This window comes from Somniosus microcephalus, chromosome 1 (genome assembly GCF_052327205.1).
Source record: "Somniosus microcephalus isolate GS21.2 chromosome 1, FLI_Smic_1.0, whole genome shotgun sequence".
NCBI classification, from domain to species: Eukaryota; Metazoa; Chordata; class Chondrichthyes; order Squaliformes; family Somniosidae; genus Somniosus; species Somniosus microcephalus.
In genome coordinates, this window is record NC_140987.1 from 151,939,449 (window position 1) to 151,953,526 (window position 14,078).

Here is a 14,078-nt window from a genome sequence, read left to right on the forward strand (position 1 = left end):
TCCCTGACCATCAGGAACAGACTTCCTGCATCTAGTCTGTCTAGTCCTGTTAGAATTTTATAAGTTTCAATGAGATCCCCTCTCATTCTTCGAAACTCTAGCAAATATAAGCCTAATCGACCCAATCTCTCCTCATACGTCATTCCTGCCATCCCAGATATCAGTCTGGTGAATCTTCGCTGCACTCCCTCCATGGCAAGAACATCCTTCCTCAGATAAGGCGACCAAAACTGCACACAATACTCAAGGTGTAGTCTCACCAAGGCCCTGTACAACTGCAGCAAGACATCCTTGCTCCTGTACTCGAATGCTCTCGCTATGAAGGCCAGCATACCATTTGCCTTCTTAACCGTCTGCTGCACCTGCATGCTTACCTTCAGCGACTGGTGCACAAGGACACCCAGGTCTCGTTGCACTTCCCCTTTTCCCAATCTATTGCCATTCAGATAATAATCTGCCTTCCTGTTTTTGCCACCAAAGTGGATAACCTCGCATTTATCCACATTATCATGCCACCTCAATCTGGACGTGGGCAAAGTTCTGGGAAGTCTGGCAAAGTTCTCTACCAAGCAAGGTCTTTGGAATGGGGATGGGATATGGGAATCATGCAAGCATATCAGTGCACATACCTGGTGGAAGGGACTTTGTGCATCTGAGGCCCTGTCACCCATTGCATTGGTGATACTCCAAACCCCACCTTTATCAGTGGCCTCTGAACGAAACTGGTCACTTTTTGGGAATATGCATACAAAGGTGTGCAACAGGCTGACTAACCAGAGAGTGGAGAAACTGGTGGCTATCCGGGCGAACCTACAACTTATTGAGCCAGATACAGAAGTGTCCACCACACAGCTAGACAGAGTCAGAGGAGGAAATGGACACGTCAGAGCCAGAGTCAGAGAATCAGGAGGAGCAATGCTGAGTAGAAGACTCAGAAGACTCATGAGTAGAAGACTCAAAAGTGGTTAGCACTGTTGCCTCACAGCGCCAGAGACCCGGGTTCGAATCCGACCTCGGGCGACTGTCTGTGGAGTTTGCACATTCTCCCCGTGTTTGCGTGGGTTTTCTCCGGGTGCTCCGGTTTCCTCCCACAGTCCAAAGATGTGCGGGTTAGGTTGATTGGCTATGATAAATTGACCCTTAGTGTTAGGGGGATTAAATACATGGGGTTACATGGATAGGGTGGGATATGTGTTGGTGTGGGGGTTACGGGGATCGGGTGGGATATGTGTCGGTGCAGGCTCGATGGGCCGAAATGGCCTCTATCTGCACTGTGGGGTTTCTGTGATTCTGTGAAAAGAAGGACAAATTACAGGATAAATAAGCTGACGCTCTTTTTATTTTATTTTAGATGGGTCTTTTTTGTGGGGGTTCAATAAAGTTCAAAATTATAACCTAAATAAAGTTTTGAAAGCCTGTTTTTTATTTGTATGGAACAGTATGTCTATTTTGATGACAAAGATAATAAGGGTCAGAGACAAAAACCATCAGTGTGCAAAAAACCCTCAAAATTCCCATAAATTCCCAAAATTTCCCATGGAAAGTTTCCTCTTAAAAATTCCTGGAATATTGCAACCCTACCAATTAATATGGAATGAGGGCTCACTTACAGAAGCAGCGGTCTTTGGCACAAAATGCAAGAAATACTGGGAAAAGCCTAAAAAACAAAGGGGAGAACGTTTTGCAAATTAACAGCATTCACTATTAATCATTTATTGTTAATGTGTATTACTCACAAAAAACATTTTACCATACAGGAAATCAGTTTTGATTTCAGTAGACCTTGATACGTTGTCCCAGAGAACAATACTTTAAGAACAGCTGGCATAGGAAACAATGTAAAAATACTTCCTTGCTTCTAAGTTTGTTTTTATAATTTTGCTGCAGTACAAGTTCGCTAACAAAAATAAAAGGTATTTTTAAGCTTCAGAATGAAAATGTAATAGATCTAGACAAAACCTTTCCTAATTTTAAAACTGTTTATTCAGTAAAAAGAATTATAGTAAAAGAAAGATATTCTGGAACAAGGCATGCAGGGAGGGTAACAAGAGAGATCCAATATCCTCAAGTGCAACCTGAAGCTATATAATATTAAAGTAGGTACTGGGAAGATTTTCTGGTTGATCATACAAGCAGCGATACTCAATAGTGTCAATGGCTATAAGCAGCAGTACCTTCATTTCCTGAAGAAACAGCTGAAATATGAATGGCAGTAGCCTGTCTAATCCAGGCAAGCTACTTCAGTTTGTGAAACATCCAGGAGAGCTTACCTCTCTCTAATTTAGCCTTAATGGCTGTCCACACCATCAAGACTGATTCTCTTTCTAACAAGAATCATTAACTTCAAGTATGAAGGATTATAGTGCCTAAATGGCCAATTTTATTACTTTTCATTTGCTGTTTTTATCAATTTAGAATTAAATTGAAAGACTACGTCAGCAATATTTCAAATCATTTTGTTTCAAAAATCACCAAAAGAAAAGAACTTACTTTACAGCTGATTTCATAAAAATGAGGTTTTAAAATAGTACTCCAAAAATATAAAATGAGTTACTCCAAGCAGTAAAAGGGTTTGGTTTCTCTTATGTAGTGTTCCACTATCTGTAACTGCATTTTGCTTAATCTTTATGTTTCTGCCAAGAGACTTATTTATCATGCTTAACTATATTAAACAACTGCCTAGCGTGCAACATTTTCCATAGAGTATATTTGTTGCAGATGCATGCAATACCTTCAAGTATGGTACAGTTAGGAATGTACTGTAAGCATTTCCTGTGGAAATTGTGCATTTGCCAACATTGTGCTACAGCCTTAAGAGCATGGCATTTTATGAGGTACAAAATAACAGCCTGCCATCAGCAAACATAAATCACAGAGTTTTGGAAATATCTAAATGTAGTTGTACACATTTGATTGCAAATTCTAAAAGCCAGTTTAAAATTAAGCGAAGAGCAGAAGGAAGGTAACAATTAAACTAAGAATAAACTACACAAAATACTGGTTTTACTTTAATTACCAGTAACCTCTGCAATTCATTATTCAACCAAAGCAAAGCAAAGTTTAATCATACAGAAAGGCATCTAATAAATATGGAGTATAAGCAATGGTTGCAGATTTAAAATACCACTCACAAATGTGAAGACATTTCTACAAAGGCAATATTTTAAATTTTCCACTTTATTCAAGATAGTTATGATAAGGTATTGGGAAGTTGAGACACCAAAGGGTTGAGCATGAAGATGTAAGGTTAGATCAGGACCGAGTAAAGAGCCTGGATTACGTGGATAATGTTGCCAGTCTAGGTTGCTGCCATACTAATGAATGGAGTGATAAACGAAATGGGTGCTCAACATCGGTTTACCAAAGACCAAGATTATATCCAGAGAATTAAAAGCCTGAAGAATGTGGGCACTTATGGTGAGGAGCACAGAAGAGTGGACAAGTTTATATACCTGGAAGGTTGTATGTATGGCAAAGTTAATGCAAGAAAGCAGCAAAAACAATTGTTGCTCCAGCTGGAAGAGTTTTTGACACATGGACTATTCTGGCAGAGAAGACACAAATCCAGTAATGCCAATCCAACCTTCTCATATGAGACAAACTCTTAAAAATCATGAAATTTGGTAAGAAATCATGAGTTGCTATTCTTTGGTTTATGGCCTCATTAGTGGGCCACAGCTCTTTGCAAAAACTATGGCCATAATTTTAATCAGGAGGTGGGTTGGGAGCGGGGGGCGAGGAAGGAGTCGAGAAACCCGGGAGAACGGGTTTCCCGCAGGCCACGCGGAATTTAACGGCAGGGCTTGATGAGCATTTCAAAGGTCTGCTTCCAACTCACAAGCCAGAAGGAGAGACTGGCTGGCTGCGGGCGGGTAGGCTTGAGGCACTGGGCCGCAGAAAGGAGAAAGGGAGCGACCGGGTGGGGGCTGGGGGGGCGGTCAGAGGCATCAGGTTGGGGGGGGGGGGGGGGGAAGAACATCGGAGCATATTGGTGTGTGGGGGGGGGGGGGGGGGGGAGAAAAAGAGGAGGAGGGAGGAGAAAAGAGAGCAACGGGGCCAGCTCGAGGATCATGTGGGGGGCGCGCGGGATCAGAGGCCTCGTGGGGTGGGGGGTCTTCAATCGCGGGAGGTCTTCAATCGCGGGAGGTGGGTTAGGCAGGGATGCTAGATCCAGGAGGCAAGTGTAAAGGCAATATAACTCTAATGTGGTGTTAAATCTGGTTAAAGGATGCACAGGGGGAATCCCTTGGACCTACTGAGCATTTTTTTTTAAAACCATCCTTTAAACCAGATATAACACCACAGTACTGTAGTTATATTGCGCAGTTGAGTGAACAAACCCGTTAGTGGCAAAGCTAAAGTTGCAATACAAGTGCAACTATAAATCCTGATCTGTAATACTTTAGCTATTGTGTAACACTTTTTTAGGCTCTCAAGACTCTTGTAGAGGGTTTCGTTTGTCTGGAAACGTAACCTTTTACTGACCAACTCTTAAATAACTGTTTTATAGCTGCCTTTTGGAAATTGGCTGATATCTGCTAATGCAGCACAGACTGGGTGTTGGAACTTGAGTTCATCAGGGGAAGCTTGGTCCTTGTGTTTCAATCAGACATGATACTGGACCATAAATGGCCCAAAACCTTACCATTGTGCTCTTTCTCTGCCAGTTCTTAAAGCTCCCTACCAGTTAAACATAGAAGATATGAGCAGGAGTAGGCCATTCGGCCCCTCGAGCCTGCTCCGTCGTTCAATGAGATCATGGCTGATCATCCAAATTCAGTGCCCTGTCCCCGCTTTCTCCCCGTATCCCTTGATCCCTTTAGCCTTAAGAAATATATCCAACTCCTTCTTGAATATATTTAATGAATTGGCCTCTACTGCCTTCTGTGGTAGAGAATTCCACAGGTTCACCACTCTCGGTGAAGAAATTCCTCCTCATCTCTGTCCTAAATGGCTTACCCCTTATCCTTAGACTGTGACCCTTGGTTCTGGACTCCCCGACCATCGGGAACATCCTTCCTGCATCTAGTCTGTCTAGTCCTGTTAGATTTTTAATAGTTGCCACTATTGCCTTCAAACTTCACGTACACTGTACTGCCATCTCAACTTTGGCCTGCCAGGCAGTCTTTTACCAGTTGGGCACCCATTCCATCACCTTTGACAGTTACCAGTCTTCAGCCCATTGCAACTTCCTTGCTGTAATACAGTACATTACTGCACACAGGCCTTCTTCGGTGATTCTAGCTGATGCCCAACATTCTCCTTGCACATTTTCTGTAGCGCCCAACCTCTCAGGAATGTGTCAGGGTATGTATCTATGCATTGACTGGATTTTCTTTCATGATTGTTGATTTGTAGTAGTGCCAACTTTCGCGAATTAATCGTGAGACACGGATTCTTTGATAATTTATGCCAACTCGCGATCTCACAAGTTGACTGTGAAAAGTCATGATTTTCCTTTGAGCAAAGGAAGGATTTTGAACCACACCGCGCTGCTGCTGCACTGGAAACATCTTCAGCTTTGAATCCAACCAACCCTCCGCGAGCATTGAAACCATTAGAGCCAATAGGAGGAAGGGGTGAAAAATAGAGCCAACAGGAGAAAGGGGTGAAAAAAGATAGCCAATCAAAAATATACTACTGAGCGCGGACCAGGTCTCTGCAGTCACGTGACAGAGCCGTGCATTGATTGATGGTTTTGGGAAAGATTTTTTGGTTGGCGGAGAATGCTACTTCAGTAAAAGACAGTTATAATCAGTGTGAAAACTGCTTTAAATACTTTTAAACTGCTGACGAGGACGAACAGCTAAATGAACAAGTGAAGGACAAGTTCGGCAATTTTATTATCAGCATCGAGAACTGTCCCGGGGGTGGAAAGAGAGATTCATAACTTACCACGGACGCATTGAGACAATCTCACAGGTACCCGCCGTCCCGTTGGAACGGAACGCGACTCTTGTAACTGTACCAATGAAGCCTCCTCTTTAACAGACCGACCACAGACCTGAAAGTGGCGCCACATGGTGCTGACCTGGCTCGCCGTCTATCCCTCTCTCTCTGCACAAGCAGCCCATTCCACACCAACCTTCTCCCCGCTTGGCTACACCGTGATTTAATAATTTTGAGTTATTTCTGGTCAAAATAAGACGCGCTGTAAAACGAGACCACAACAGCAAAAGAGAGAGACATGATGACAACCAAAATAATTATTTATTTTTCCGACATGAACTCGCTATTAAAGCCCACTAATAATTTGGCTGGTTCTTCACATACGTCACTAATATGTATGCTGGCTCTCCCTCCCTCTCTCCTCACCCCCCAAGAGTCACACAATAGCAAATTCATTTTAAAATGTTTACAGTGCATGCACTCCCAGTCGCACTCTGTGCGCATGCATTTACTTGCAGGAGCATTTTAGTTCAAATTAGACAATTGGCCATAATTTGCTGTAGCAGGTCATCCAACGACATCTGCCATTGGTTAGACTTTGCCCTTTTAGGTTTTTACATTTTCTATGTGGCAAGTTGCTGAAAGTGCAAGCTGCTAACGTTGCAGGGAGGGAAACCGGTCATCTGGGGCCTGAGCAAACAGGGCAACCAACTGTGTATCTCCTTAACAAATCAGACTGAAGATTGTGAAATTAACGACACAAGGACTGGGCAGGAAGTGTAAATTAGAGTGGGTGAATTTAATGTCAAATCAGGTACAGAAAGAGCAATAAAGGAGAGAGGGGGAAAGAAAGACTGGATTGAGAGAGAGAAAAAACAGAATGGAAAAGTTTTAAAAAATTAAAATTTGAAACAATTAAAAGCTGAAGGAATGAGATTCCACACTTGTAATAGTTAATGTTCAGTGCCAGAGAAATTGACTGGCAATAATTATCACGTTGTTAAAATGGTACTTAGACTGACATGGACAAGACTTAACTTTCTGTGGTGAGTATAGTTGGTATCTATCGTGCAAATACAGCAACTTCACACCATTCAATAGTGAGGCAGACAGCGAGATGCCGTTTTCGCAAAACTAACGGTGGTGCGTTGCAACTCCGACAGCAACTTTTGGATTTTTGAGTTTAACCGCACATCTGCCCCTCACCTGAAGTTGTTGCCGTGATTTATGCAGAAATGGTGCGAGTGCCATTAGCCTTGCTGTTATTTAAACTCAGTACTGCCTGGCTCAATCCAATGCATGCACCATAATATTAATCTTTTAGTGGGACCAACATTAAAAGCAAATTACAGTATATCAGAGACTATATGGAAGTAGTGATAAGAATGCCCTGTATTTCCTAGCTGAGGCACTCCAACTGATAAAACACTTTTACTGTACTTGACTCAATTTGCAAAACTAAATTAGGGGCAGCAATTAAAAGTTACTACAAAAAAAAATGGAAGTAATGCTGTGGAACAACTAATCCATAAAATTCCTTTATCTTGGACCATATGTAACCATTTGAATTTCCTATGAAAAGAATTTCCTATGAAAAAGAAAACTAATCAGTAACCAACCACAATTTCTTAAATCATCTAATAAATGAAAACAGCATTACTGGCAATCAGGAGCACCGTCTACCAGTGTACATGCAGGTCCTAATGGCAGCGGCTGTTGCTGGAATCAACAGTAGCTGCAAAAGAAAAGCACAGCCTCTATGGTGGAAGTGTGTATTGTGTTGCTTTGTTATTCACATTTTCTATCTCCGTATCATCAGACTCAAAAAGACTGAGGAAGGGGAAAAGAAACAGGCTTGCTGTCATTAATCTTTACAGCTGGGAAAAGTAAAAAAAAATAAACATGCATTATCTGATTTATTAGGCTTATAAACTAAGTGCAGAGTTCTCTCAGGGCTTCAGTGTACAGTCCCTCAACTCTCATATGCAACAGAACTGAGGCATTATTTAACAGAGGCTCAAGACTAATCTCAAATGACAAAGAATCCCCAACTGACATTATAAACTTATATTAAAATCTTTTACCATACTTGACCCTTTTTGCAACTCAACAGGAACACGGAATAGCCTGAGCATCAACGGTAAAGTGCTGTTAAGAGGGCAATAAAGTGTACAAGACATCTACTTACACATTTGACCATACAATACAATACAAATCGCTTTATTGGCATGATAAGGTACATCTTATGTTGCCAAAGCATCAAAATACATTTATGGTTGAACACATAAACGCGGTTCCATTCATACAGTGTATAAACAGGTATATCCCTGACTTTATAAATATACATTCGCCTTGTTTATATATACTCTTGTCTTAGTTTACTGGTTGTCCCTCTGTTCATGGCAAGCTGTAACATAGTGTGCCGCCAGTGTTACACAGCTTCTCTCCTGCCCCAGTAGGAATGGGAGTTTTTGGTTGTCAGTCAGATTTCTGAATTCAGAGCATATTTGTGAGAATTTTTGGTAGAAATTCTCTCTGATGCCCTGATATTTTCCACAGGCTGTGAGGAAGTGCATCTCTGTCTCAACTACTCCCTGACTGCAGTGAGAGCATATCCTGTCTTCTCTTGGCAGCCTGGTCTGCCTGTGTCTGCGACCATCTGTCTTTCATGAATAGTAAGCAGAAAAAAGACAGAGCATCACACTCATCTGAAGTGACCACAAGACTTCCCTAAACTTCTGAAGCAAAGTTTGGAGATGCTTCAGGTAATGTCCCATCTGTGATAGGGAAAGACATTCAACAGATATTTGTATTATTCATGTTTTCAACAAAAGTTAAGTACATACATTAGGATCCTGGAGGTCAATTGTGACAAGATACTGACTCTATGGCTCGAGGCAGTGTTACCATCTAAATTTTCCTCTTGAGGAATCTGTTCAATGTTCGGAGATGCAAGTTGGGATGTGGATGACAGGAGCCCATCTCAGATGGGCTGAATGGACCAGGTCGTAAAATCACTGCAGTTGAGCCTGAAAATACAGAGTACCCCTTGGTCTTTGCTGTTGATCTCTCATCCAAGCATCACTGCTGATCACTCCCACGTTAGTTGGAATTTTTTTATTTATTCATTTATTCTTGAGATGTGGGCGACATTGGCAAGGCATTATGTAGTGCCCACCATTAGTTGGGGCAATGGAGGGTATGAAGAGTCAACCACGTAATGTGGGACTGGAGTGACAAGTAAGCCAGAACTGGTAAGGGTGGCAGGTCCCATTCCCTGAAGGACATTAGTGAGCTAGTTAGGTATGTAGGACAATCTAGCACCTTTCATGGTAATTTTCTGGTGCCAACTCAGTGAATTCAATTTCACAACATTCCAACAGTGGGATTTGAACTCACGACCCGAGAGGAGAGTCTAGTACTATAACCACTAGGCTACTATACCAAATTTTGGCCTTCCATACAGGGCCATTTGACTGTAGGGAGCAGAGTTGATTTGGTTGGTGAGGCTAGATGTCCTGGCAGTTCAGCAGCAAGAACCTCAGGTGCTTGGACATGACCTGGAATGGAAGTCGGATAGTATAAGCCACAAAATGGTTGACCTTGTCTGGACCTGTATACCAGGTTGTCAGAACCCCTTGGCCAAAACCAGAATCACTTTAAAGCCTTGCTAATGTTAACTGACGAGTTTTGAAAGTTCCTCCCCAAATATCCCAATGCTGTCAAGGGCAGTTCCACAGAGAATCATAGTAGTGATGCTAACCCACAAATTACCAGATTTAGTGAATTCAATTTCACAACTTGCCATTTGAACATGCGACGTCTGGATTGCTAGTGCAGTGCCATAACCACTAGGCTATCATACCTTCACGCCAACAAGAAATTGATCATTGAATAAGTGGCCAGGAGGCATGAAACAGGTCTGCAGAGACACAATTGACCTGTTAAGTCCTCCTTATTCTACCTATAACTGCATTGTTGATGCATGTCAACTCAGATTCTTAAGACAATGTGCAAACCCCACAAAAGGCCAAAGAATATGACCTTTGCAAAATCTTCCAACAGGAGCTCTGCCCCAAGACTCAGTGCCTGGCCACTGTGGCACGGAGTGTCAAAGAACTTAACATTCTAATCAAACATATATTCAAGGTCCATAACAGGCTGCCCTCAGGTTCAGAATCCAGTCCCCATTCACATTCTGGTAATTGAATAGTCTCTGGGGCAGTTTCCTTAGGTTGTACTAACAAAACAGCAAGTACGGCCATACTAACTACGAGTTCACAAATAGGGAAATTTTAGTGTCCTTAAAGTAGTGGGTCATCAGGTGGTATCAAAAGGGTGTCTATGATAGAATTAGTCAAACATAGACTCTCGGTAGAACAAGCTTGATGGGCCAAATGGCCTTTTGTTCCTCTGGAGCTTACATTCTTGACTGATTTGAGGCAAATCTGAGTCATAATTTCCTGCCAATATGATGGGATTGCCCTAGAGGAATCCTGGCCTCTTTTGTAATCAGAACAAATTCCCTCTTCCAAAAGTCTGTGGATGCTGGGACAATTGAAGCTTTAAAGAGCGAGATCGATACATGGTGAGGAAGTGAAGGGTGGCAGAGAAAGGGAGATCCAGAACTATAATAGTGGTCAAAATCTAGGACTCTCTATGTCCACATCAATTATTCCCAACTCGGATTTCCAAAAGGCAGTATCCCATACTGGTATGGTACAAAGGAGGACCAGTATCTGGAGTCAGAGCAATCAATCAAGCTGGCAAAGGACAGATCAGTACCAGGCAGATCGGAGATGGGGCTGTAACAAATTTTCTTTTGACAGTACTGCTAACACTGATTAGTATTTCACCTGAAGGTTTGAACCAAAAAAGGAGATGGGCTGGCAAAACATGGTATCATGCTTGAAGGATTAACACTTTACCAGTGATCATAAATTCATGGCAAATTTCTTAAGAGTGTACTAGTGTTTCATCCTTTTGCCAAAACTCTAAAGTAGCCATTGTATTGGTGTTCAGTGCCAGCCAAGGTAAAATATTGCTCAGTGTAAAGCATTAAGCAGTGATGGCTAAAACAAAGTCAATGTAACAGTGTGAAAGTAATTAATAGTACGTGACTGAAAAAACATTAATTGCTGAAATAGATCAACCTGGATTAAGTTGACCAAACAACATTCAAAACTAATCCGATAGCAAAATACAAAACTAGCTATGCAACCCACTACACGAAATGCATCAACACAGAAGGCAGCCATTTGGATCATTGGGCCTTTTAGGTTTTTCTTTTACAAATAATTATCCACTTTACTTTTAAAACCTATTGTGGATTCTGCTTCAAACACTGTTTTTGGTAGGGCATCCACAACCTAACAAACCTCTGCCTAAAAAAAAACTCCTAATTTCTTCCTTCATTCTTTTGGTGATGACCTTAAAATTTATTCCCTCTAGTTATCAATCCATTTTCCTATTTACCTCATCAAAAACCTTCATAATTTTGATCATTGCCAGATGACAACAACAATTTCTATTTACATAGGTAGTAAAACGTCAAGGCGCTTCACAGGAGTGTTAAAACAACATTTGACACTGAGCCGCACAAGGAGAAATTAGGGCACAAAGAGATAGGTTTTAAGGAGCATCTTAACAGAGGAAAGAGAGGTAGCGAGGCGAAGAGATTTAGGGAGAGAATTCCAGAGCTTAGGGCCTTGGCAGCTGAAGGCACGGCTACCATGTGGAAACTGACGCTGTGTTTTCAGATGATGTCGCCGAGGGGCAGCATATAAATGAGAAATAGGAGGGGGCCAAGGATAGATCACTGGAGGACACCAGGGGTAACGGTGCAGGAGCAGGAAGAGAAGCCATTGCAAGTGATTCTCTGGCTCCAATTAGACAGATAAGAATGGAACCAGGCGAATGCAGTCCCACCCAGCTGGACGACGTTGGAGATGGATAAAGTGGTCAACCGTGTCAAAGGCTGCAGACAGGTCGAGAAGGACAAGGAGGGATAGTTTACCTTTGTCACAGTCATATAGGATGCCATTTGTGACTTTGATAAGAGCCATTTCAGTACTGTGACAGGGTGAAAACCTGATTGGAGGGATTCAAACATGGAGTTCCAAGAAAGATGGGCACGTATTTGAGATGTAACAACACGTTCAAGGACTTTGGGGAGGTTGGCGATTGGGGGGGGGGGGGGGGGGGGGGAAGGTTGGAAATGGGGGCAGTAGTTTGCAAGGGCAGAGGGGTCAAGGGTTGGGGGTTTTTGAGGAGAGGGATGATGTTCTCCTCTTAACCTTCTCTGTTCTAGTAAAAAGAGCCCCAGGTTCTCCTCATAACAAAGCCTCATCCCTGGCATCATCTTAGTAAATCTCTTCAGCGCCCTCTCCATCTTTCCTAAAGTAGGACATCCAAAACTGGACACAATGCATAGAATTTCCTTCACTATGCCTCCCAAGTTTAACAGTAGGGAGACAGGGCTAGAAACCCTATCTGCCACCACCGATCCCAGAGACCGCAAGGGAAAGGTTGGCAGTACAGCCTGGAGAAGTTGCAAAAGGCCTGCTAGTTCATTGATTGGAAGGAGAGAGTCTAGTAGTGGCCATCTCTCCCTCCATAAAAGATCCCAGTCATTCACTTTTGTCCAGTCTGAGGACTCTGTTTAAAACCTTTCCAAATACTTGAGTGATTCTTCCACCTTTACATGAGTTCCCTGTAGTGCTAGCACATCTTCCTCTTTAGCAGTGGTAGTCTCCCTTTTAGTGGCAGAGATCCCATCCTGCACAGATATTAACCCCAACCCAGGAAAATGCATCAGAATCGTGGCAGAGTCTATGGCTGGCAGAGGTCCCACCCCAACCTTCCTCTGGCAGGGTGAATAAAATTCAGCCTAATATTCTAAATGCAGCTTAACCTATGATTAGCAATACCGCTTTGCTTTTGTACTCTATGCTTCTATGTACAAGACTCAGGGTACCCTTTTTTTAAATAAATAAACAACTTTATCAACTTGTCCTCCCACTTTAAAGATTTATGGATCTGAATCCAGAAATTTCTCTGCTCTTATTTCCATTTAGTGTACATGTCACCCAACATCTACCTGCCCAATTTACTAACTTGTCTAATGTCACTTTAAAAGTTAATCACACTCCATATTTTTGTGTTATCTGTAGTCACTCACCAGAACGAAGTTTAAGCGCCGAGGAACAAAAAGATCAAGATAAAAACAGTGTGTCTGCGCTCCTTACAAATGAAGCACACATTGCAAAATGGCACCCCCCTCCCCCAACAGTGATTTTCAATCCATTAATTTTACGGTTTCAGTGCAGTATTGAAGGAGTACCACAGTCAGACGTGCTGTCTTTTGGATGGTACATTAAACCGCGTCTGCCTGAATGTAAAAGATCCCATGATGTTTTCCAACATTACAACAGTGACAACATTTTTAAAAGTACTTCATTGACTGTAAAACACTTTGGAACATCCCGAGATCATGAAAGGCACTATATAAATGCAAGTCATTCATTCATTCTATTTCAAGAGTGTGCCTTGTCCAGCATTTTTGCTCAACTGCCATCATTGCCAAAATGGATGAACTGGTCTTTTATCTCTGCTGTTTGTAGAATCATGCAATGCACAAATTTAATGTTGCATTTATCTAGAAAACAACAATGACTATGTTTTTTGTGGAATTACAATAAAATTATCACAAACAGGCCCATTTGACCCAACCAGGCCATGTTGGCATTTATTCTCCACACAAGTAGTCTTCATAGCGTGTGCCTGTCCAGTTCCCATATCCCCTTCTTTCAATCACCTTTTTGGCCTATTCTTAAATGCTGACATGGTTGCTGCTTCGACCATTAAGTGCATTTCACAGCCTCACAACCCTCTGTAAAAAAGTTTTTCCTGCTCTCTCTATATTTAATCTTATATCTATCACTGGAAACAGTCAGTTTCTATCTCCTCTGTCCCATCCTTTCATAATTTTAAACACTATCAAATCACCTCTTAAATCACTTCTGTTCAAATTAAAACTGCCCAATTTTTAAATGTATTTTTTGTATTTGTATATCCTGACACCAGGCAGAATCCTAGTGAATCTGTGCTGTGCCCGCTCTATCACCTCAACATCATTCCGATGTGTGGAACCCAAAACTGCACACAGTACTCCACTCCAACTGTGGTCT

At 42.1% G+C, this 14,078-nt stretch overlaps 1 protein-coding gene across 3 annotated transcripts in view; it reads right to left on the reverse strand.

Annotated features, from left to right (window-relative positions):
* The window catches only part of sncaip (synuclein, alpha interacting protein), a 210,386-nt gene extending 207,887 nt beyond the window's left edge, over nt 1-2,499 (reverse strand). Inside the window, exon 1 of one of the 3 annotated variants that reach the window (XM_085986770.1) lies at nt 1,611-2,499. The gene's annotated coding sequence lies outside the window, so the exon portion shown is untranslated. The remainder of the gene's footprint in view (nt 1-1,610) is intronic. The other 2 variants (XM_085986780.1, XM_085986788.1) reach the window with 2 other exon arrangements.
* Between the last annotated feature and the right edge of the window lie 11,579 nt (nt 2,500-14,078).